General features: G+C 40.2%; 1 protein-coding gene across 3 annotated transcripts in view; it reads right to left on the bottom strand.

Moving 5' to 3' along the window:
* CDH13 (cadherin 13) overlaps positions 1-22,526 on the bottom strand; it is a 448,971-nt gene that overhangs the window by 88,670 nt on the left and 337,775 nt on the right. The window lies entirely within an intron of this gene.

Raw genomic sequence — 22,526 nt, 5'->3', positions numbered from 1 at the left:
TTAAATCCCATTCATTCTGTGTATTAGCATTTAGACTGGTAATCTAAGTTTGCTTCACTGGAAGAAACAAAAAAGCAGTTTCTAAAATGGGCAGGGACTGGCAGTTGTTGCCCAAAGCAAACACACAGAGTAACATCAGTGGCTGACATGGAAGATCTCTGATTCTGGTGCCATGGGTACCTGCCTGGCTGCCTCCCTGCTGTGGAACCAGACAGCACAGGGCCAGAGCAAAAGCCACCCTTAATTTCCTCCCCCCAAAACAGCCTTAGCTTGGAAAAAAATAAAAACACCTGTGGTCCCCATTCTGCAATGGGAATGTGACAGCATTTGGAATTCTCCTCCCTCACATCAGAGATCAAAGCACATCTGTTTGCAAGTTGGACCGTGGATCAGTAACAGCTCCACCAAAGGGGGCAATTATCAGCATCAGAACCTGCTCTCATGGAATTCAAAGGGAGTGCTGACATGGATTCACTGGAGACAAGGCTGGGCACCTCATTAAAATGGATTTTGTATGGCTGCCTGATATGGGACCATCTGCCCTAAGGCCACGTGTGCTGCACCATCAGCAGAGGGCACAGCTGGAAGTGCTGCAGTCACCTTCAAAACTGCACAGTAAGAACATCTCATATGCTCAGGAATGTTTATTCAAACCTCCCCTGAACAACAAAACCTCCTCTGGATCCTTGGGGTGAAGTGACAGAATGATGTCAGAGCAGATCCCTGAGCCAACTGTGTCTGCAAGAACCAGGATGCACATCTTTGGCATCACTCATCCTGTGTCCTTTATCTAACACTTTTCCAGGGAATTAGTGGGGAGACAGCTCAGCAAAGCGACCTCTCAGGTCACACGATCTCTGTGGCCAAGAGGTTTGAAAGCATTCCCTAAATAGTGCATTCTGCATCATGTGTTTTCCTGGCCCCATCACACCATCTTTTTTTGGAGCATGTGTAAGAAGGAGATCCCAACTCCTCAGATTTTGAAGCATTTTTAGGCCATGAGAAAAGCAACCCCACCAGTTGCTCATCAGATCAGCTATTATGAAGCAATATATTTACATGTAAAATCAATAAGTCAAGCTAGAAGATATATTTTGTTCTAAAGACGTATGGACTACTAGAAAATCAGATGCCACTGCCACACATGGGATCCTAAAAAATGTATTTCCTTAAGTCTTGCAACATTATTTCATGAAATTCATCTCAGAAGGCAGCAAACCAAGAACAGGGATTTGATTTATAACATCATAAAAATACACGCAAAGAAATATTGCGGACATGTCTCCAACACAAACTCACATTACGGAGTGGAACAAAATTTACTGTTTTCATATATTTATTTTCTAAAATGCATTCAATGTATTAAAACCTCAATGAAGCTCCCTTCCCTTACCTGCAACTTTTACATTGATTAGGAAATTGTTATTATTGTATGGAAAACTTGCAAAGCCATTTATCACTTCATGTTTATAAGTCTCTTTGCTCAGAAAGAGGCCCATTTTTACTCACAAATTGGCCTTTTTTCCTTTGAAAACTGTCCCATTTTCTACTGAAAGCCAGCCCATTTATTCTAGAAATTGCATGTACTGCAGCAGAAATGTCTGTGACAGAAGTCCAATGTTCAAGCTCGCAATGAAATGTGGAAAACCTTGAATTTTGAGTAGTATTTCATATCATTACTAATACTTCACACTTCCCTGCTATGCAGCACTTCCCACATCTAGTGCTGTCCCCAAATATTTGCTTTGTTAGAGAAAGCAGCTCCTCACAGACCCAAACCCCAGAGCAGAGGCAGGTTCCCAGCAGATGCTCTCTTCACACCAGGAGATACCACGTAAAGGACTTTTTAGCAATTCTTGTACTTTTAGCCCAGCTAATTCAGGCACTCGGAGCAATTATTTGGGTCTGTGTGATTTCCCAGGGTGCTGGGAAATCCCAGGATCTGTGGACAGAGCCTGGATCCCTGTGCTCCCACCAACCCCCTCCCTCAGCTGATGCCTCTGAGGAGGGTCTGGACTGAGACCTTCCCCAGGACTGGGGCTGCACTAAAAGCTCTCATGGCACCTCCTCATCTTTTCCCTTTTCCCAAGGCTCAAACCTTTTACCCCAGCATGGTCTTTTCCCTGTTTCTGCTCCCATCCTGTGAGGAATGAGTGCTCCTGGATAGGAGCAGTGGAACCTTCCTTCACTTTCTCCATCCCTGCCATCTCCATCCTCTCCTCTCCCTGCAGGGAAGGGATAAAGGCAGCACCCAAAACTGGCAGCATTTGGGACCCCCCCTGTGGCTCAGACTCTTGCCCCACCTTGTCACTGCCTATCACTTAACCCAGACCTGCTGCTAAGTGACCTAAACTCTGAAGCACACTCCTATAAAAACAATCCAATACCATTTGGATAGTGAGATATTGGCCATAGAAATACACCCCAACCCTCAACGAGGGGGATCTACAGCTAAAAAGGAAAATAGATTATTTTAATTAATGAACATCAAGTCACTGTTTGTGTGGCTTATTAGTTATCAACCGTGACTTGGTGGAGTGTAACACTGTTGGGAGGGTTTGTATAATTACAGCAGGAGAGCCATTCCTTTCCCCATAAATTTTCACTCTTGTCATTTAGCCATGGCAGGGGTGACACTGCCAAACTGGGTGCTTTGCCAAAGAGGTGAGCTGTGTCCTGAGTGCTTTGCCTCAAATGTCCACCCACTGCCATTCCCACCAGTGTTAACATTCCGACCAGATTTCCCTCCCCTGCTGCCCTGACATAACTGGTTCAGCACCAGAAAACAAGGAGAGTCCAGAAAAGGCACTTTTCCAAGGTTCAGTTTCCTGCCAAAGCCAGCAGGATCTAATCCCAACACAGGGAATTAGTTCAGTGCAGACACACACAGGGGGAACAAACCCAGGGAGTTCTTTCAGGTAATGCTGAATGAAAGCAGACAATGATGGTTTTCTGCTGGGTTTGAATCTTCTAATATTTTCTACAGATACAATAAAAAACTATCAGTGATTGAAGAGAAGCAAGCCCTGGCTAGTATTTCACACCACCAGCAGCAACAGTCCAAGCCTAAGGCTTGGTTCTGGCTATCACCTGTAGGCTGTAGGATTTATTTTTAAATTCCACTGGAATTTACATCATTGTCAGCACAGTGGGACCCAAAATGCAAGATGGAAACCAGTGGAACTACTTGGATGATTGCAAGTCTGTCAAGAGCAGGACTCCAGAATCCATCTCTGCAGAGTTGCCTCCTGGCTGGGTGTCCCCTGTGAAGCACCTAACACAAGGTTTTCCTGCAGTGCTCTCCTGTCACTGTGAGACACTCAGGAATTGCACATCCCAAAGAGGGCACACGCAGTATCACAGCACCCAAACCTTCATTTAGTGCTCAATCCTCATCCAAAAAAATAACTTGGGGAGAATAGAAATGCCCAAATTCACAGAAAGTGCTCAGTTGCTAAGATCAAAACAATCTTTGGGAAGCAAATAACATACAGAACATTCAAAATCCTTACAAGGGTTTCAGATATCCTTTCAGGCCTATCTTAATATTAATTATCAATGAAGAGTTTTCTTACTATTTCGTGGATATTAGTATTTCTGTAGTGATGCAAAATGCCTCAACACTTCTATTTATAATTCTGTTTATAAATTATGTATTCATGCATAATACTGTATCAGTGGTGTGCTGCCATATCATATTTGTACTAATGACTTTATAATATAATGCTAACCGGAAAGAAAAATTCTTAGGATTTAAATATTTTCAGTGCATGCTAAATAAATGCTTGTGTTCATTTAAGATGATAATTGCATATAATGCATACTGAATGTGTCCTATTAAGACATAATCAATGTTCTTGCTGAGTAACAATCTCAATATTGAATCTAACATTATCCCAGAGTATGCTTGTCAGGATTTTGACAAATGTAAAATTAAAAAATGAAGTAATGTGACTACTAACAGCTCTAACAGATATAATGCTTTGATAATTATAATATCAGCATTTATTTTATATGCCAATTGCTGCTGCATAAAAAGGGCAATATGCACAGAGGCTTTGCATTTAGAACTTGAATTACAGTTTGATGAATATAAAACCCCAAACAATTTTGTAACATAAATCCTCTTTAGCTCACCAATTTCCAATTTTTTTTTTTTATATCATAAAGGAAGGTCTACAGTTTAATCACTGTAATAATGTACTTCTGTTATGAAGAAAATCAATATCTATTTACTACCCATGGGAGACATAGGTACGTCTGGAAGGAAAAAGAAGACTAAATTTTCTCCTTCAGCAGCAACCATTAAATAAAAAAAAAAGAAATTGCTCTAAAGTGCTTGTTACAAATAGGTTCCCTGGCCAGAGATATTTGTTTTCCATCATGAGGAAATCTGTAACTATTTAATACATAGGATGTACAGAATCAGGACTTTCATTCTTCCTAATGCTGACATAACTGTAGGACTGGTGGATGTGGTTATTAATGTTACATGGAAATACAGGAGCTGTTTCCAATAGTCTGTGTAAAATTACCAGTTTTGACTGGCACACAAATTAGGATTTAAAGTTGCCATTGAATTCATATCATTTTGCAGAAGGTTGCCAGCCATGGTGTGGTGACAAGCTTTCCTTTGAGAAATATTAGAAAACTGCAGAGAAAAACTATCTGCTGACTGCTCACGCCCTCACTGAACACACAAATGCATCTTGGCTCTTGGATATATAATAACACCACTCAAGGGAGCTTCCTTATATAAGAATGTTATTAATAAGAATTTCTCCTTGGGCAGAGATCACCAATCCCTAGGACAGAACAGTGACTGAAGCTTGGGTTTAGCTGGAGATATTTCCCCTTAAATTATTATTGTTAGTTAGGCTTCTGCCAAAAATAAGTGGAGGGAAGAGAGCAAATATTCAGTATTCTAAAGAAAAACCGCATAAAATATATAAAGCACTCAAGTCAGTACCCCTACACTGATTTTTACCAGCCAAAATATATTTCCCTGAGTATAATCCCTTTGAAACAGAGAGGCATGTTGATCTGCAGCAGCTACTCACTAGATGCTCATGGTTTGGGGAAAGAATAATTTTCCATGTCAGCTGTGCTAGAAGCATAAAGTACTATAATAATTTTTAATAGCAGGCAAGAACAAGAATCACAATGTCCCAAAGAAAATACTTGCTGTCAAACATTCTTAAATCACACTTTCCTTTTTAAAACACAAGCTATGTTTCAGCTTTCCTTCTGGACCAAGGTATGTAATTTCTTTTTCTTTTTCTTTTTTTTTCAGGGAAAAAACCCCTCAGTTGTTCCCCACAATTAAACACCACCACAGAAATCTTTCACTCCAGTGTGAAAGCATCAATTATTATGCAACTTCTTTTGCTTATTTTAGACCATTTAATCACTCTGCTATTATTCCACACTCAGAGGTGCCAGGAATACAACAACCACACTCATCTCACTCAAACCCTCTATCAACAGCAGACAATAGCTGTGGGGAGTCTCTGCTCCCCAGTAATGGGCTTGATTAAAGAAAAAACAACTACAGGATGGTCTATATGCAAATATAGGCCCTGATATGTGCAAACATTCCCTTTGTGTTGACATGTTGACTCTGTCGTTGCTGCTGGGCTCTTCCAGAGGTTGGGCTGAGTTTAAAGAACACATATAATCACCCTTGTTAGACCTGAGTTCCCTCAGGAGAAGGAGGAACATGTCACAGTTTTCCTGCCCTTCCTGCAGCCACAGTCTGGGACATCAACCACGGAAATCACACACAGCGTCCAGTGTGCTGCACGTTCCTCATGGAATTCCCCTTTCCCAGTGCTTGCACCAGGGAGAACCTGTACACGAAGCCCCAAGTGTTCTCCTGGTCTGGTATTTTACCATGGTACCCCTGGCATTACTTCTCTTCCTTGCTGACTAGACACCTACCAGTGTTTATACTCCAATTTTTGATGCTGGGTAGAAAACACTCTATGTTATTCACATTAATTAATTGCACTCAGATAAAAACTATTTATCACAGAATCACAGAATATGCTGAGTTGGAAAGGACCCATAAGGACCATCAAATCCAACCCTTAGCCCTGCACAGGACCATCTTCAAGAGTCACACCCTGAGAGTATCCAAATGCTCCTCGAGCTCTGTGTGTCCTGGGGAGCATGTTCAGTGCCCAACCACCCTCTGGGGGAAGAACCTCTTTGTAATATCCAACCTAAACCTCCTCTGACACAACTTCAGGCATTCCCTTGGGTTCTGCCACTGTTCACACTGATGGACTGGGTGGCAAATAGTTTCCCTGTTGCTTAACATTTTCCAAGGCTGCATATTGAACACTGTAAAAATGCTAGTAAACAAAAAAATCTCAAGGGTTTTTTCATTAAAATTAGAATACGTGGTTAGAGACATTAAGAGTCTCATTGACAGAGCCACTGTTCTCCCCAGCCCTCATTAATACACTTCTAAAGAAATTAAAACTACCTTAAATTCTGCCAATTTATACGTAATTATTTTTACAAAGGTAAGAGTTTGAACAGAGAATATAAAAAGAACTGTGTCTTGGAATAAATAAGTGTCTGCATCAGCACACCTGGCTGGATGTGGGAAGGTAAGATTCAGTTCTATTTTCTCAACAGGACATTCAACCTGGTTGTCTTGGCCAGCAAAACCTGAAAGGAACACTCAAGAATTCCCTTCTCAATTACAGATATTTAGTCCAATAAAGTTGTGTTGTTTTTTTTTTAAATCACTATGTTTCTGTAACAAATGCTCATTTTGGCAAACCAATATATTTCCATAAAAACTGATCTCCTGTAACACCCAATCAGCTTTATTTGCAGTGTTAATTACATATTTCATTTTAACCGTTATAATTTGCAATTCAAATAATCTACAGGCCAAAAGGTATTTGCTGAAAAAATGGCCAAATAATTTTCAGCCATTAACATATTAGAGTTGTACAATCTGTTTGCAGACAATTTGTGAGGAGAAAGGAGGGCAAAGTTGTTCTAATAAATTATTAGTTGCAAATTATTGAATCATTCCTAGTCCCTGCCATAGGTAGAAATGAGTCTATTTAAATCCAAAAACATGAAAGGAGACACAAGTTTCTCCTACACAGTAACATAAAATGGTTTTTAGTAGAGACAGCTTTTCAAATATCTCTATAAAAATCCCTCTGCCAAAAATTCCCAAAGTATATGGAGGGTGTGAAGGTCAGATAATATGGATCAGTACAGTGATGAGCTGAGGTGCTCTGCTGTAACTTAGAGAGAAAAAATCATGAGCAACCCCAAAAGTATTCAAGCCTGAAAGGATTCTCAGGCCAACATAAATCAGCACAGCTCCACTGACTTTAAATGGACTTCCAAGGTTTATTGACACATTTATTAAGCTTTAACCCCCCAAGTTTATGAAGGAACATGCACATATGCTTTAATGCCATAAGATGCTTGTCCCTCTTGTAAAACTGGCAGGTTCCCTTAGGTTTGCATTCAAACCAAGGCAGAACTCAGTGCAAGAGGCTGCCCTTCCAAATCATTGTGACACCAAAAGACTGGGAACCAACGGTCCCAAAACACACACTCTGAAAAAAAATCCCCAAATTCTTCAAAACAGGAGGATGAAGGTGATATCTCCTGCCTTGTTGCAGGTGTAATCACAAAAGAATCAGGGAAATCCTGTTCATCAGTAATCACAAGAGGGGGCCTGTGCCTGTGTTTGTGCAACACAGACCCCGAAAACTAATGAGAAGTTCGAGGCTTGTAACCCACTGGGGAGGGGGATCAATCCATGCTATAAATATTTCATACCAAAGCAATAACGTGCAGCTGGTCAGCACTCCCCTCTGTTTACTGGAAACAAATTGCTTTCCTAAATTGTGTGGACAGGAGCCAATGCCGGTTATCAATGATCTCATTGATAAACACACATTATATTTGCAGCCCTGAGCCAGGGGAATCCTTCCCTGAGCAAAGAAACAAAAGGCTCAGGATCAAGAGTGTTTCTCATGTTTGAGTTTGCTCCTCCTAGAGTCTGATTTAGGCTGAAGAAGCCTTGAAGTGTTTCCTGCAGGCTTTGGAGGAGGATATTGAACACTGCTGGAGTTTTATCTTCTTGAGGTGCCAAGAAGTGGGTCTGAACAAGATAATGGCTTCGTGTTGAAGGAGGGTAGATTTAGCTTAGACATTAGGAAGAAATCCTTCCCTGTGAGGGTGGGGAGGCCCTGGCACAGGTTGCCCAGAGAAGCTGTGGCTGCCCCATCCCTGGAAGTGTCCAAGGCCAGGTTGGACGAGGCTTGGAGCAACCTGGGCTAGTGGAAGGTGTCCCTACCCATGGCAGGGGGGTTGGAATGAAATGATCTTTAAGGTCCCTTCCAACCCAAACCATTCTGGGATTCTATGATAATTTGAAGCAGTTCACTCTAATCTTATTTTCAGCATTTCTATTGTCTCACAAAACCAGGTCTGAACCAAGCAGCAAACCAATGTCACAGCTTAAACCCTGACACTACAGGCCTCTGTACTCCCAGACTGCCCTTATTAACACATTTTTGAAGGAATGCATTGCAGGAAACCTAATGCTCATTATTTTATGATCTTCTGCCATCAAACACTCTATCATCTCACCAGAGCTGAATTTAGATTAATCAAATTTATACCACCGAGACCTGCCTGGATTCCAGTGCAACACTTGCACTAATCCACCTTGTCATTCCAAGAAACCACAGACCCACACAGAGCTTTTCTTCACCTTTTCATCAAACAGCAAATCCCCTTGGATGTTCAGCCAAGAAAAGTTCATTTAAATGCATCCAGCTGACAACAGCAGCCCCGGGGAGCGCTGCTGGCCCACCTGCCCACGCAGGGTCTGTGTGTGTCGTTGCTTCAGCACCGACCAGGACAGACCTTTGGAAGTGAACTTTCCCATCATTTACACTGACACTGAGAGTGTGGCAATTGGACTTTCTGCAGCTGAAATTCATCTGGAGAACATGCCCTGGGAATCACCTAATTCTTCACAGTCCCAAAGGCTGGGACACCACAAGAGCGTGGTGGTCGCAAGACAAGGATGAACCACCTGAAAGGACATTTTGCAGAGGCTTTTCAAGGGGGTTCTTCATTCTTACCCCCAAACAGTATTTCAGTATCTACAATGCCTTAGCATTATTCCTCTTTCCAGTTTACCCTAAAAGATGTGAACAAGGCCATTTGTTTGCCGAGGTCTGTGACTGGTCATTGGGAAACAGCTTTCCTGAGGATTTTTGTGCAGCAGCTGAAAATGAAAGTTTTCTTTGAGTTTCAACTTATAATCACCTAAACCAATATTCTCTGCCTAGGTAATAAAAGATAATAAGTTTTATGATACCTACCTAATGCCAAATCTACATAATCTGTTATCAAATGAATCAAAATGAAGCTTACTGGGTTAACGTCAGAAATCGCATTCTCACAAATTAGGCACACTTAGATTATATTTCCCTCTATAAACATTCTAATTCCCACAACAGAAAGCAATGCTATAAAGGTCAGGATGGAAATTGTATTTCTGCTGTGTAATCTGCTTTGCAAATTTGTACCAGTGGTCAAAATGCCCAGAAAACTCAATTATTGACTTGCTATGACAACCATACATCAGCAGGCCTGGGCAGACAGAGGTTATTTCTAAAATTAGTACCCTAATGCAAAAAGCATATTCTATGATTCCAGATGTACAACCTTTGCCTGATGTTTATATTGTTAAATATTAATGGAAGCACTGCCTATTATTTCAGGCATATTATCAGGAACATAATATTCTAGTTAAATAGGTGCATTAGAAGTTGGAGCTGGGGGGGAAAAAAAAGCCTCCATGTCCATTTGAAGCACTTACCACTTTTAAACATGGTATTCTAATCAAAAGAGTCTTCAAATGTTACTTTTAATCACTATTATCATTTTTCCTTTAATTTTTTATGCAAATCTTATTTTAGGGTTTAGTGTTCTGTTGGCAGTAATAATTCCAGGTAGCTTTTGAAACAGAGTACCCTGCTGAGAGTGTAATGAATCAGTAAATGATACCAGCTTTGCTCCTGGACAAAAACAATTCTAGTGGTTGCATTTATACTCTCATTGGGTTATACCCTCAGAATATAAATTGGTCTAATTCTAAATCATCCAAGGGAAAATGATGCAAAATGGATTTCGATTACATTATTGCTGTTTTACCAAAAAGCTTATCACACTATGGGGTGAAAAATCAAGCCCTCCATAGGGTTTGTGTTCCGGTGAAAGATGGAACAATGGAATTTTACATTTAAAATTTCTCCAGTCAATTACATTCTTTTCTTTCTTACTCCTACATATCTCTTTTTATCAACCCCCTTTCATCACAAAAAAATAATTAAGTGCCTTATTTGGAAGTCCTATACTTTCTGCTTTGTTTAATAAGTTCTCTTTCTGCTAAACTTTCCCAGTCCTGCTTATTTTCTGAGAACATCCACCAACCAAACAGCTCCACCATCACCCCAAAGTCAGGCTTTGTCTTCTTGCAACCAAACCAAGATTTACAGGTTATTCTCGCTTTCAGGCTTAGTCTGTCACTGCCTTGTGCAGATTTTGTACTGCAATATAGTTGCTTTTGGGCAACAATAAGATATTTGACAGAAAATATAGGATACCTATTTCTCCTCTCAAAAATGGAGAAATAATACCACAGTATAAACTTGACTTCCCTGCTGTGCTCATGCTACTCAATGTCAGAAATTTCTGGAGTCCTGTTGCTCTACAAAGTGGTTTTTATACAACTTTCCTTGAGGAGAATTCCCAAGACATACCATAAAGCAAAAGAAATTACTGCTAATCTGCAAAATTAAGAAGGAAAAAAAGATGAGAGTTAACGACCGAGAGAAATCCACTATTTTGTAATAAAGAAGGACAAACTGCAATGAAGTGAAAAGCAGCTCCATCACGGAGAGACAGAGGGGAGGTGAATATCTGAGGTGGGATAGGAGAGGACATGGGGGTGAGCAGAGGTCAGGGAACTACAATGGAAAGAGTCCATGAAGAAAGAGTTTTGCAAACTTGAAGTCCTGTTTCCAGGCAGTTCTTGTAGACCAAAAGCAATAAAACCAACAAAGGGGAGAATGGTCTGGGAGGCACTGGTAGTAGAAAAGGAGGGGGAGGAAAGAATACTTGAGCCCTTTGAAGAACTGGGAAGAGACATCCATAACGTTATTAAAAGAACTTTTCAAAGTACTGAGCTGCGCCTGTGGATCTGAGCAGCACTTCCACACTGTGCTCCATGTGGGCATGGTGTGCTCTCAGACTGTGCATTTGGGTTGTCTCAGCCCTGTCAAACCCACACCCATCTGCTCTGGAGAGAGTGTGCGGTGCCTGCTCCCTCCTGTCTGCCTGGAGGCCTGATCCAAGGAGCAGGGGTGTCTGAGGGGATCCATACATCCCTGCATTCCCCAGCATGGCATTTTTGCACAGCTCATATGGCAGAAGACTCACACAGAACTACAATACAGACAAATCCTATGCAGAGTCAAAATGTTTTGATAAGCAAGTTTGCCCACGAGCAAGGCAAGAGCTTTCAACAGCATGGAGAAAACTGGGTCAAAATCTCTTCAGCACAGCACATCTTAGACATGTGTGGAGAAATGTAACTTCCTGTTGCTGTCTGACATCTCAGAAAGGTTTGCAATTATGCCAAATAAATGACTGAGGCACCTTTTCAAATCTCTCCAAACTGGCATTTTCTGTGTCTGGAATAGAGACCAGGGCAGTGTGGGAAACCTGCACCTCCTACTTCAGGGTGTCCTTCAACACCCCTTGGACCAACAGGACATTTGGTAGTGACCTCAACCAGATCCAGATCTAATTCCTGACATTTCTGCAGGTCAGAGACTATCTGTCATTCTGGAATGTCCTGCAACCTTTACTGAGTCCAAGAAAATCTTGTTCCCATAATTGATTTATCCGCATAAATCTACTGAAACCAACAAATGAGCCAGAGCTGCAGGATCAGGTCCATGTGCTGGAACTACTTCTAAACATTCTTGTAAAATGGGAATCAAAGTGGGCACAGCAACTGTAGATCTAATGGGATTTAAATATAATTAACACTGAATACTAAAAATTATGGTGTATAATCATAATGACAATTCAAGCTTAACACACCCAGCACAGTAATGAAAGTATTAAAAGCAATACACTTTCTCACTCTCAATGGAAGTGTTTGAAACTATGGTTTAATACAAATCCACTATTTGAACTGAGATTAACAACTATTAGTCTTATTATAAATTTTAGTGTTATTTGCATAAACTTTATTGAGAGAGGAAGAAAAGGAGCAAAGAAATTTCAATTTCACAAGAAAACTGTAAAATTGAAATTTTTTTAGAGGTCTATCTAGGTCACTTTCAATTAAACAGATTTGTAGAGGTAGAAAATACTGAGTTAACATTACAACAAACAGAACAAATTGGAAGGGAAGCTACAAGTGAAACAGTTAGCTTAATAAACAGATGGAGAAGCCACTTCTAAAATTACCACCTTTGTCAAATGTTCAGCATCTTAAGCCTGGTAAGATTCTGCTTATCAAAGCAGGAATGCAATTACTGGTGAAAATGTTAAATAAAGTTCGTATTAGTTATGTGTTAACATTAGAAAGCAGAACTGTGGAACACAAATGAAAGTAAAGCAGAATAAAAAAATCAGCAGCTAGGTTTCTCTCCCTGGGAATTCAAAGGCTGGCAACAGATAATCAAGGAAGAATTCAGTTATCTTCCAGTATTCCCCCTCTCCCCGAGCTTCGCCTGCTCTGTATCTATCCTTGTTTCAAAAATATTTCAAAGGCACTGAATGAGAAACTCAGCCATTCAGCTGTGCTTCCTGTCAGGAGGGATATCACGATGGGAGACTAAACTGAGCAAGGTTATCTCTCCCTGGGAGTGAAACTGTCTGCAGCTCTCCAGGCTCCACCAGGAAACGCTGAACCAAATGCACAATTCTCAGCTAATGATGATTTATGCAACGTGCTAAAAACTGCCTGTGAGGTCTGAACGTGCCCTGGAGCAGAGTGTGTCCCAGGATGGATGTGCTGCACTTCCCTGGGACTCAGAAATGCAATGAACTCAGCTATTAAGACCAAGAAACAGAAAAATCTTTCCTTAATAAACAGTTGAGTTGGCAGAGCCTCAGGATGGGGACCATGAGAACGGTGCCACAGGAACTTGGCTGCCTGAAGATTGTTCCAGCTGAGTCTGGATATGGTGCAAGTGGAGTTTTGCCTGGGATAAGTTGTTTATTTGCCTAAAAATGTGGGGGTTTTGTGTGAAGCAGGACCTACAAAAGAGAATCAGGGATAATGAGTTTGAACTCCACTGATTTCCCCAGACCTCAGGTTTAGTCTTTTTTATAGGACAGAGTAGGTAAAATGGATTTATAATATCCACGGAATTTATCAAACACATTCTTTTTTTTCAGTGGTTCTGATTCCAGGTGGTGAAAAGCAGTGTCAAACAGCACCCATTTTAGTAGGCATTCAGATAATTCATAGAGCACTGAACAGTCCCCACACAGAGATAACTAACACCTCATCATTTGGGCCATACTGCACAATTCACAAGAGAAATTTTCCCTCATGATACACTTAGGAAAGGAAGATATACAGTTTTTAAAGTGCTTCCAAATGACAGTAAATTACAAAGAATTTTTTGGTGAGTCCTAGAAGAACGAAGGGTTATGTTGAATTTAATCAACATTTTTGAGGTATGGTTCCACAGAATCTAAACATTTTAACCAGAATTTTATACAACTGAGACATTCCTCCATCCATATTGAAACTAGACAGCTGATCATTCTGTTAGATGGAACATGACTTCTCCAAAACCAGCCCTACACTAAAAGAGCACAGAATTCTGCCCTTAAAGTTTATTTAGAGATGCCCTGTTTACCAAAGGTAAAGAATCTCTCCCTCCAGGGATTCTGTGGAATGCTGTGGAATCTTTGATGTGAATGTAACCGGTGGCGTTTTTGCCACCAATCCCAGAAACAATTGGCTAAAAATAAAGGCACCTTCAAATATAATCCTGCCTTCAAAGGGACCTGCTGCAATGTGCAGGGAGGACTTGGCCAGGATGGCTTCAGTTCCCCTTGGGAAGCAAAATCCAGCAGGTTCCAAATGCTGCCTTTCTGTTGGAAGGAACTGCACACGGGCTGCTCGTGTGAGGGATCCAGTGCCTCGGAAGTTCTCTGCTCTCCCAGTCACTCATTTCCCCACACAGACAAGTTATCAGGAAATGTAATTTGCTTGTGATTATAAAATGAGATCTCTTGATTACAGGCTAAAAAGGAGCAGGAGAAAGACTACAAGGAAATCCACCCTCACAGTGAACTGTACCTCAATAACTCCTGTGAAAGGAGTTGTATGGCTTCATGTCAATGAACACCTTTAGGAAATAACAGTATACGTCAAGTAACTTTAAAAAGAGTAAGGTTTCATCCTTACAAGTGCCTTTTTTAGCAGGACTTCTTCCCCCAAGCCTTGCACTGCAGTAAGGATTCAGCTGTTAAAGGACATACTCTTAAAATCTGACAGAGCAATGTGCTGCCGTGCAAGTCATCTATTTGTGTGCAGAGTGACAACCAGAATAATGAAATGGGCCTTTACATGACCAACCTGATGTCTACCACAAACACCCATTAACTGGATGCAGCAACCCCCCACAGGCAGGTTAATTGATGCAATGATAAATGGCATGACTTGAGGTCATGCTGAAAATCACTTGGAGCCTTAGAAGCAGTTTGGGAGGGTTCTAGTTGCCAGTCTGTAACTCTAACCACTTCCTCTCTTTTAGTCATAAATCAAAAGATTAAGACTGCCTTCCTATTTTTATAATGACTTGCATAATTTCCTTGATGGCTGATGTACGTGTCCCTCAACTTCCTCCCTTGCCAGTTGGCCTGGCTGGCTAAAAATCCACAGTTTGGAAATTCCTGTTCCCCACAAATATAACATTATGGCAAAAGAAAACAGCAGGTGTCCCCCTTGTTTCTGCTGGTCGGGGTTTTTGGGTTTCAGTGGTTTTCTTGTTTGAATATTTTAATCTTTACTGAGTGTTCCAGTAAAATCAAAAGTTTAATTACCTTAGGAGGCAGCAGGGATGTCAGGGTTTCACACAGGTCAGCTGCTGACTGCTTGTTACTGAGTGACTCTAATTGGAACATTTGCCTCAGAATTTTAAAGGCAATAAGCTTTGGGGATATTTGCATAGCTAGTTTGGTTTAGGTATATCCTTGCTTATTAGATCTAAGGAAACAACATTCCCATGCTTATTTTCCTGAGACTGACTCTAAATCCTCTAAGCCCCTAGGAAGTAGTTCGTTTCTACCATTTAATTGCTATTTTTTTTATTTGATGTGACAGAGCTCTCTGATGATCATGCAAAGGTTGATGTGTAAGTGTTCAGATGGCTGGAATATTTTATTTGGTCTTTACCTGGAGGATAACACCTGAGCTTCACTGCAACTGGGAAAAAAAATAAAAATAGAAAATTGAAATTCTTAAGCCACTTGTCCTAAATTCCTCAATGGCCAAGTGACAACTATTCCCTGAAGATATAATAAAAATATTCTAATATAAAAGAGATCATCACACTTGAAAAATACTGTGTGTGTGCGTGTCAACCTTTGAAGGCCTGAGGAAAGATCTCTGTTATTCATGCTATTGTAAGCTCTGTGTACCTTCCAATTCTTTATATAGAAAGCTTAATGACCATGGATTATTTGCCTCATTGGTTATGGTGCTGGGAAATAAAACAATGGGAAATATTCATTATAATGCTCTTGTATTGAACTTCCACTTGGCTGAAGTATTAAAACAAGCTGCAAGGAAAATTAAACCTTAGAAAAAAATGGCAGGTTTATTTATGAATGTGAAAGACAAACTAAAGACTCTATTCCTCTTGGTTGGCAGTGGTTGTGCTGTAAGCACTCTTCACTACAGGCTTACTCTATCTATCCAACAGGTTTCTGTTCACTTCCACTACTAGCTGGCAGCCTAAGAGGAGAAACTGCAGGCATTTGGGAGGTGAGATGATAAAAAACAACAAAAAACCCTCCACCAAATGACTGCAAAATGATAAAATAAAATTCCTAGCCAGTGTTTCAAGAAGAATCATTTGTCCTCTCAAATTTGAAGGTATTAGTAATTAGAAAATTCAAATTACATTGACTAAACAGTCATCTCAGAAAAAGATATTAATGGAACAAAAGTTTTGCCTTGGGCCTATTATGTTGAAAATTTAAATTTCTTCATCAGTTAGCATAGATTAAGGCAACATAAGGGCAAAATTAATGGCAAGTCTTGATTTGGAGACACTTGAAACAGTGTCTCTGATGGATTTCTCCCTGTGGGATTCACAGGATTCCACACAGGGACAGTTCCAGTCTCGGCTGCAGATACCAACCCCAGCCAGAGAGACTGGATCTTGCACAGCCTGAGGGAAAGCAAAAACTTGCACTAGAGTTGAGGAGGATCCAACCCTCCTGTCCCCATCTCCAGGAGCTGCTGCTCCTTCGGGAAGCAGGAACAGGAGTTCCAGCAACACCAACAGATCCAATAATCAGAGCACTCTGTGAGGACAAGAGAAGGCACTTGGCAGCAAGTTGTTTATACCCATTTCAAGAACTTGAATTTATTTGTGACAACCACAGAAGATGAACTCTTTAAAACTAGTCCACTGTGGCAGCAAACATGTACATCTGCTTTATTACCTCCTTCAGTCTTTCTGTGTTAGTGGAGGTTTTGTTTTTTCACTGGTACAAGGCAGATTAGGAAATAAAGCCAAGCCTAGATGCCCAATATAGGAAATTAAGACACATAATTTTTGAGAAACATCTGAAATATATTTTGACAAAAACAGCATCAAGATACTGCTTAAAATAGTACAGAAATATTCATTTATGATATTGTTTCACTGTGACCAAAGATCACAGATTTGTCAGTTTGCTGTATGGAATCAATAGTGTCAAACTGGCAGAATGATCCCTAAACCCCTTAAATTATGCTTTGCTGAATAGTTAAACATAGGCTTTTAATGAATGCATGTGAAAACTGTACATTAGATACAGCTGGATATTGACAATTTATTAGCTGAATAATCACCAATTACTTTTTTGACATCCTAATGGTCAGTGCTTTCTGCTGTCAATAGGATGTGGCTGTAATTCCAAATATTGCTGTAGGTCAACACTGAGCTGAATCCACATCACTCAGTAAAACTGATAAATAACTCCATTTAAACTAGAATACCTCAAGCCCAGGTTAGTACATTTGATGACTGTCTCATTAATAATACAGCAAAAACACTTCAGGGATTTATGGGGGCCAGAACTGATGATTACATTCTTTTTTAGATTTAAGGGTGGCATGAAAGTGCCATCTGAGATCCAGGGAGAGCGATAGGGATTTAGTCCTGCTTGCTTCTTCCTGAAGATAAGGTTACTTCTTTCCCAGCACTTTTACATTTCATCTCTAAAGTGAATTAATATTTTTAAAGGCCAAGCTTGTGGTTTCATTTTTCACTTTGACAGCTTCTGAAATGCAGATAGATTTTATATCATATGGAATGTTTCTCTTGTTTTAGTTTAGTTGTCTTTTGTTCTAGTGCCATAGAACAAAGCACTGACTTTTCAAATGACCCTGTAAAAAACACAAGATCACAAAACAAAGCTGTTCCTGTCCAGCTGGGATATCACCTTCTCATCTCAGGGAAGGTGCTTTTTGTTCTTGTTTTCTTCCTTTCCAGCGGTTTCTTTTTAATCTGTCCTAGCAAGAGGTTTGACAACAAAGGATCTTCTTGAAAAATCCTGATCAGATTTATAATAGTGAAAATTCTTAGCACTGAAGTTGAAAGGTGACATGACAACAAGCTGCTTTTGCTTTTTGCTACTTGGTAATTGTTTTTGCTATGATAAAAGGAAGCACCGAACACTGAGATTTAAGTAATTACAATAGATAAATACAGATTCCAATAGATGAACCAATGATATAAGACAGGGCACTCATGAATTTTAGGTGGGTATCACCTCACAGGTAATGAATGTCCTTATGTACATCAGGCCAGACAAGCTGGAAAACACTGCCTACATAATTCCCTTGATAATTTGAGAAAAATATTGTTTTATATGTCACCCAAAAAGATACCTTGATTTCATTTTGTGAAAGAACATGCAGTTTTAAAAACAGTTTTGCCTCCCAACTGCCTGGGTGCTCCTTGTGTGCCATGGGGAAGCTCTAAGAATTGATGAAGCTCTAAGAATTGATGAAAACACAACCCTGTTGAGGTATTGAACTTCCACTTGTTTTTCTAGACCTGCAGGTAAAGGCTCTGCTTCCCAAAAGATGAAAAATTTGTTTATAAGAAAGTTGTCTATATAATGCATGCAAAAGAGCAATGGAGGTGTCAGTCAGGTTTACCTAATACATATATTAAAACATTAGCCTGAGTGTGCTGACTGTGCAGAAGATACAATTTCTTGGTCTAAAAACTTGCTCTAAGTACCGTAATTTTGATTTTGAATTAGCTCTTAAACATGTGGTTTACTAAACAGTAATTAAAATTTAATTTTTATTAATGCTGCGAATATTAATCCATCCCAGGCTCATTTGTTCCCTATCATTCTTACAAAGCATGCATTGCTGCTCTCCTAAAATATTTTCGTGTAGCATTTCCTCCAAGAGGGACTGGAAAAGGTCCCTGTTTGTCTCCAGCAGTTCTCGGTGTGATTTATTTTTGAGAAGCTAACACCATATGGGCTCTCACAGCATCCACTGTAATGGTATTGGGCACCAGCTTATTTTTCTGTGCTGTTTTGTAGACACTGAGGACATGAGGTGAATGTAAAACCTGCCTGGAAGGTATCAAAGTGATGGAGTATTAGTCAGTGGAAGAGAAAACTTCTCCAACTGATGATTGACTCGGGATGTGTTTTCCTGCAGACGTTTTACATTGTGTAATGAAGCCATAATGTGAGCATACATTATTCTGTGTCTTCATTAGAAATTTAAACAAGCTGTAACAGCTCAGAGTGCAGACCACAATGTGCACAGCAGAGCTCAGTGGGTGATTTATTATCATCTTAAATAGAAGCAGAATTGGACTTGACACTGCAAACTTTGATTCACCTGCATCAAGACAACTGTATGTCAGTAATTCCAATATTAAGTAACACTCAGAATACAAATTAGTATTGGAACAGTATTTTCCAACTGTTTCAATCTATTCTAAAACAACAGGCAAGTCATGGCAAGATAGAAATACTTAAAGAATTCAAAAAATTTCAGGCCAGTATCTGATGTATCCTCTGCAAAGTCATTCAGTCACATTATACAGCTAAAAGGCTAAAATTTTGTATTGCCTGATTAAACAGAACACACAAATCAGTTGGTGTAAGAAGCAACACTGAAAAATTTATGTAGCAGCAGGAGAAAAATGAAGAAAAAAGTATTTAAATGTTTTCCCCGGATCACAGAGCAAATTTGTGTCAGCAAATGGTTCTAGAATCCTCACTCCCAGGACAAAGCTGTAACTGCAAATCTGTGCATCTTGGAGCAGCTTCTGATTCCTAATACAAGGCAGCTTTTTATTTAGCAAAGACATTCAGTCCTTTCCCCTGCTCTCTACAGAGAATGAACTGAGGCACAGCCATGAGCAGCCCAGTTTATATCTGGGAGGAGGAGGAGGAGAAGGAAAAGAGTTTTTAAGGAATTGTCATATATTTACTCCAGTGAACAAACAGCTCAAATACAAACTTGAAACCTCAAATAAAAAGGAAGAAACTTTGTTTCAGCAACGAGCACCTCTTGAACTGCTGCTGAACATTGTGCTTGGAGATTAGTAAGTCTTTCTGACAAGTGATCCCATACCTTGGCACTGGCAATAAACAAACAGGCAGCTCCTGATATACTAACAACTTTTGAGGCTGGAGCTGATTGAAAAGTCTGTCTACTCTGACTCCTATGGCAGCCCAGATGATGTCCCCCAGTTCATGCAAAGCTGAGTGCTTTGGATTGCATCTGGTTTTAAAATTCTTACACTTTGATTCTGTCAACCATTGCTAAATAATGACTACCAGATATCCTGTTTTCATAGAATCCATAGAATGGTTTGGGTTGGAAGGGATCTTAAAGATCATCTTATTCCAACCCCCTGCCATGGGCAGAGACACCTTCCACTAGACCAGGTTGTTCCAAGGTCCATCCAACCCAGTCTTGAACATTTCCACAACTTCTTTGGGCAGTAGAGAAGTTTTTCTTCCCTTCCTCTTGGGAGGAAAAAAAAATCCCACATTTGTACAATAGTCAGAAATTAAGAGTTAAATGGCTTCACAAAATATACCGAAATATAACTGAAAATATCAAACTTAAGTCCTTCATGTTTTAAAAATAGTATTTGCTTTCATATACATCTGAATTTCTAAACACTGCTACCTCATCTCACAAATCTCCTTCCCCTATTCTATTGCCTTCTACCTGAACTCAGGAACATCTGTCACTTACTCCTCTTATAACAAATTCCTCTGATTTGCTTTCTTTTACTTTATTTTTCCTTACTTGTTAAAAAGGCATAAGAACAATAATGGCCACTGGAAGACCAAACCCGAGGATAATGGAACTCCAGTCAGCAGCAGCACAAACTGCAGTCTATTACTGACCTAATGGTGCAAGACTGTTTAAATATGATAAAGCTCTTGTTAGGAGTTAAAGTTAAGACTAAATAAATATAAAGGCTGCCTCATTTCAGTCATTTGGTCTATCATTTCATTTATGCTAGAAATTAATTAAATATTTTATGGTCTGTGCAGACAGCAATGCCTTAATGTTATATATAACCATGCCCTCCTAACTGTGCAGACACATCTTAAGCCTGCACCTGCACTCATCAGATTAGTCCATATTTATCACTAACTGTAAGGGGCAAAGGGATAAATTCAATTTTAGTAACATCTGACTCTACGGTACAGCCAACCAGAAAGATGAATTTCTGTGCCACCTCAGTTACAAACACTTTGCAGAAGAACTGGACATCAAACTGAACTGCTTTGGTTTACACAGCCTTCGAGGCAGAACCTGACACTGATTGTTGATCCTGGGCTGAATATTGCTCCTGTCTGTGCCTTTGCTATTTTTGGAAAGGGCTGCTTTTCTGCTCTAAGACCTGCCAAGGAGTCTGATCCACCAAAGCACCCCGGGGCACATCTAACAACAAGGAGCCCAGCACAACAAGTGATCCCAGAGTGTGCTATTATGCAGCAAAGGGCAGCAGAGGAAATCATGTTGGTTGGTGTTCTGTAAGGACTAGGGATGCTCACACAACCCTGCTGGACCTCATCAGCCCTGCCTGGCAGCACAGCTAATTAGTGGCAGCTCACCAATGTGCTGAGGGAGCTGCACTGATTCCAGTCCCAGCATTAACTTGCTAGTCTAGCTCAAAGCTGCCTGATGCTCCAGCTGGATCTCCACTGCTCTGTGCTCCTCCTCAGCTGGCTTTTTGTCTAGAATATAATTGTCAGCTCACAGAAATTCAACTCTATTTTTTTTTCTCTGTCTTGCCCTTCTATATATATTTGAGTCACGAGGCTTTACAAAAGATAAGTGAACGAGTTCATTTTAAATGGACAAAAATGTACTCAAGAAAAATAAAAGCAGTGCTAAAAGCTTCTTGACTGCCACGTAAAACCACAGGCTGGGAGTTCATCTCCCAAGTCCATTGGATAATACAATCTTATTTCAGGTTGTCCTGACTTACTGAACTTGCCAGCAGAAGTCAACTTCAGGTTACTCCTTCAGATCATTTATCCAACACAATTCCCACTCTGCCGCTGCTCCTGCTCCATACCTGGGACTCAATTAGGAGGTGCCATTTACCATTACTGGGGGCTCAGTGGCTCTCAGCATCAGCTGCACTGGACAGTGTTGGTGTCAGGGACTGTCAGTCACTACCTTGCTGCCTGAGGGATTCAGAATTTCTTATAGGTAAAAGTCATCTGCTGCAATATCCTTCAAGATTAGCTTCCATTTTTGACTATATATTTATTATCCCTTTGCTACTTAAATGGGTTTTGTGTGTTTGTGTGTGTGTGTGTGTGTGTGTGTGTGTGTGTGTGAATATAAGTATGGATGGAAAAATTTGTTGCCACAAGGATAAGGCTGACTGAATGCTCATAGGTACGCAGGGCATGCAGAACTTGGGAGAAATAATAACACCTCCAGAAAGAGAAGAGTGGTCAAAGCAAGAAGTGCCTTTTCTCCCTTCCTGGTTTCTCCTCCTATTAGTTAAAAGAAGTTAATAAGAATAAAACCTAATCCTTTGTTTTCTAAGAGTTGTCTTTTAAGAACAAGGGTCATGACTAAGTGCAAATAGAGAGTCTCCTAAAATTGTGTAATGAAGACAAGAACAAAAGATAAAGCAGATACTACAAAGGAGTTTGAGCACTTGGGCAAATATACCCAGAGATCTCACTCTTGC

Source organism: Pseudopipra pipra, chromosome 14 (genome assembly GCF_036250125.1).
Source record: "Pseudopipra pipra isolate bDixPip1 chromosome 14, bDixPip1.hap1, whole genome shotgun sequence".
NCBI classification, from domain to species: Eukaryota; Metazoa; Chordata; class Aves; order Passeriformes; family Pipridae; genus Pseudopipra; species Pseudopipra pipra.
Note: the sequence above shows the minus strand (reverse complement) of the source record. Positions and strands in the feature narration are given on the sequence as shown.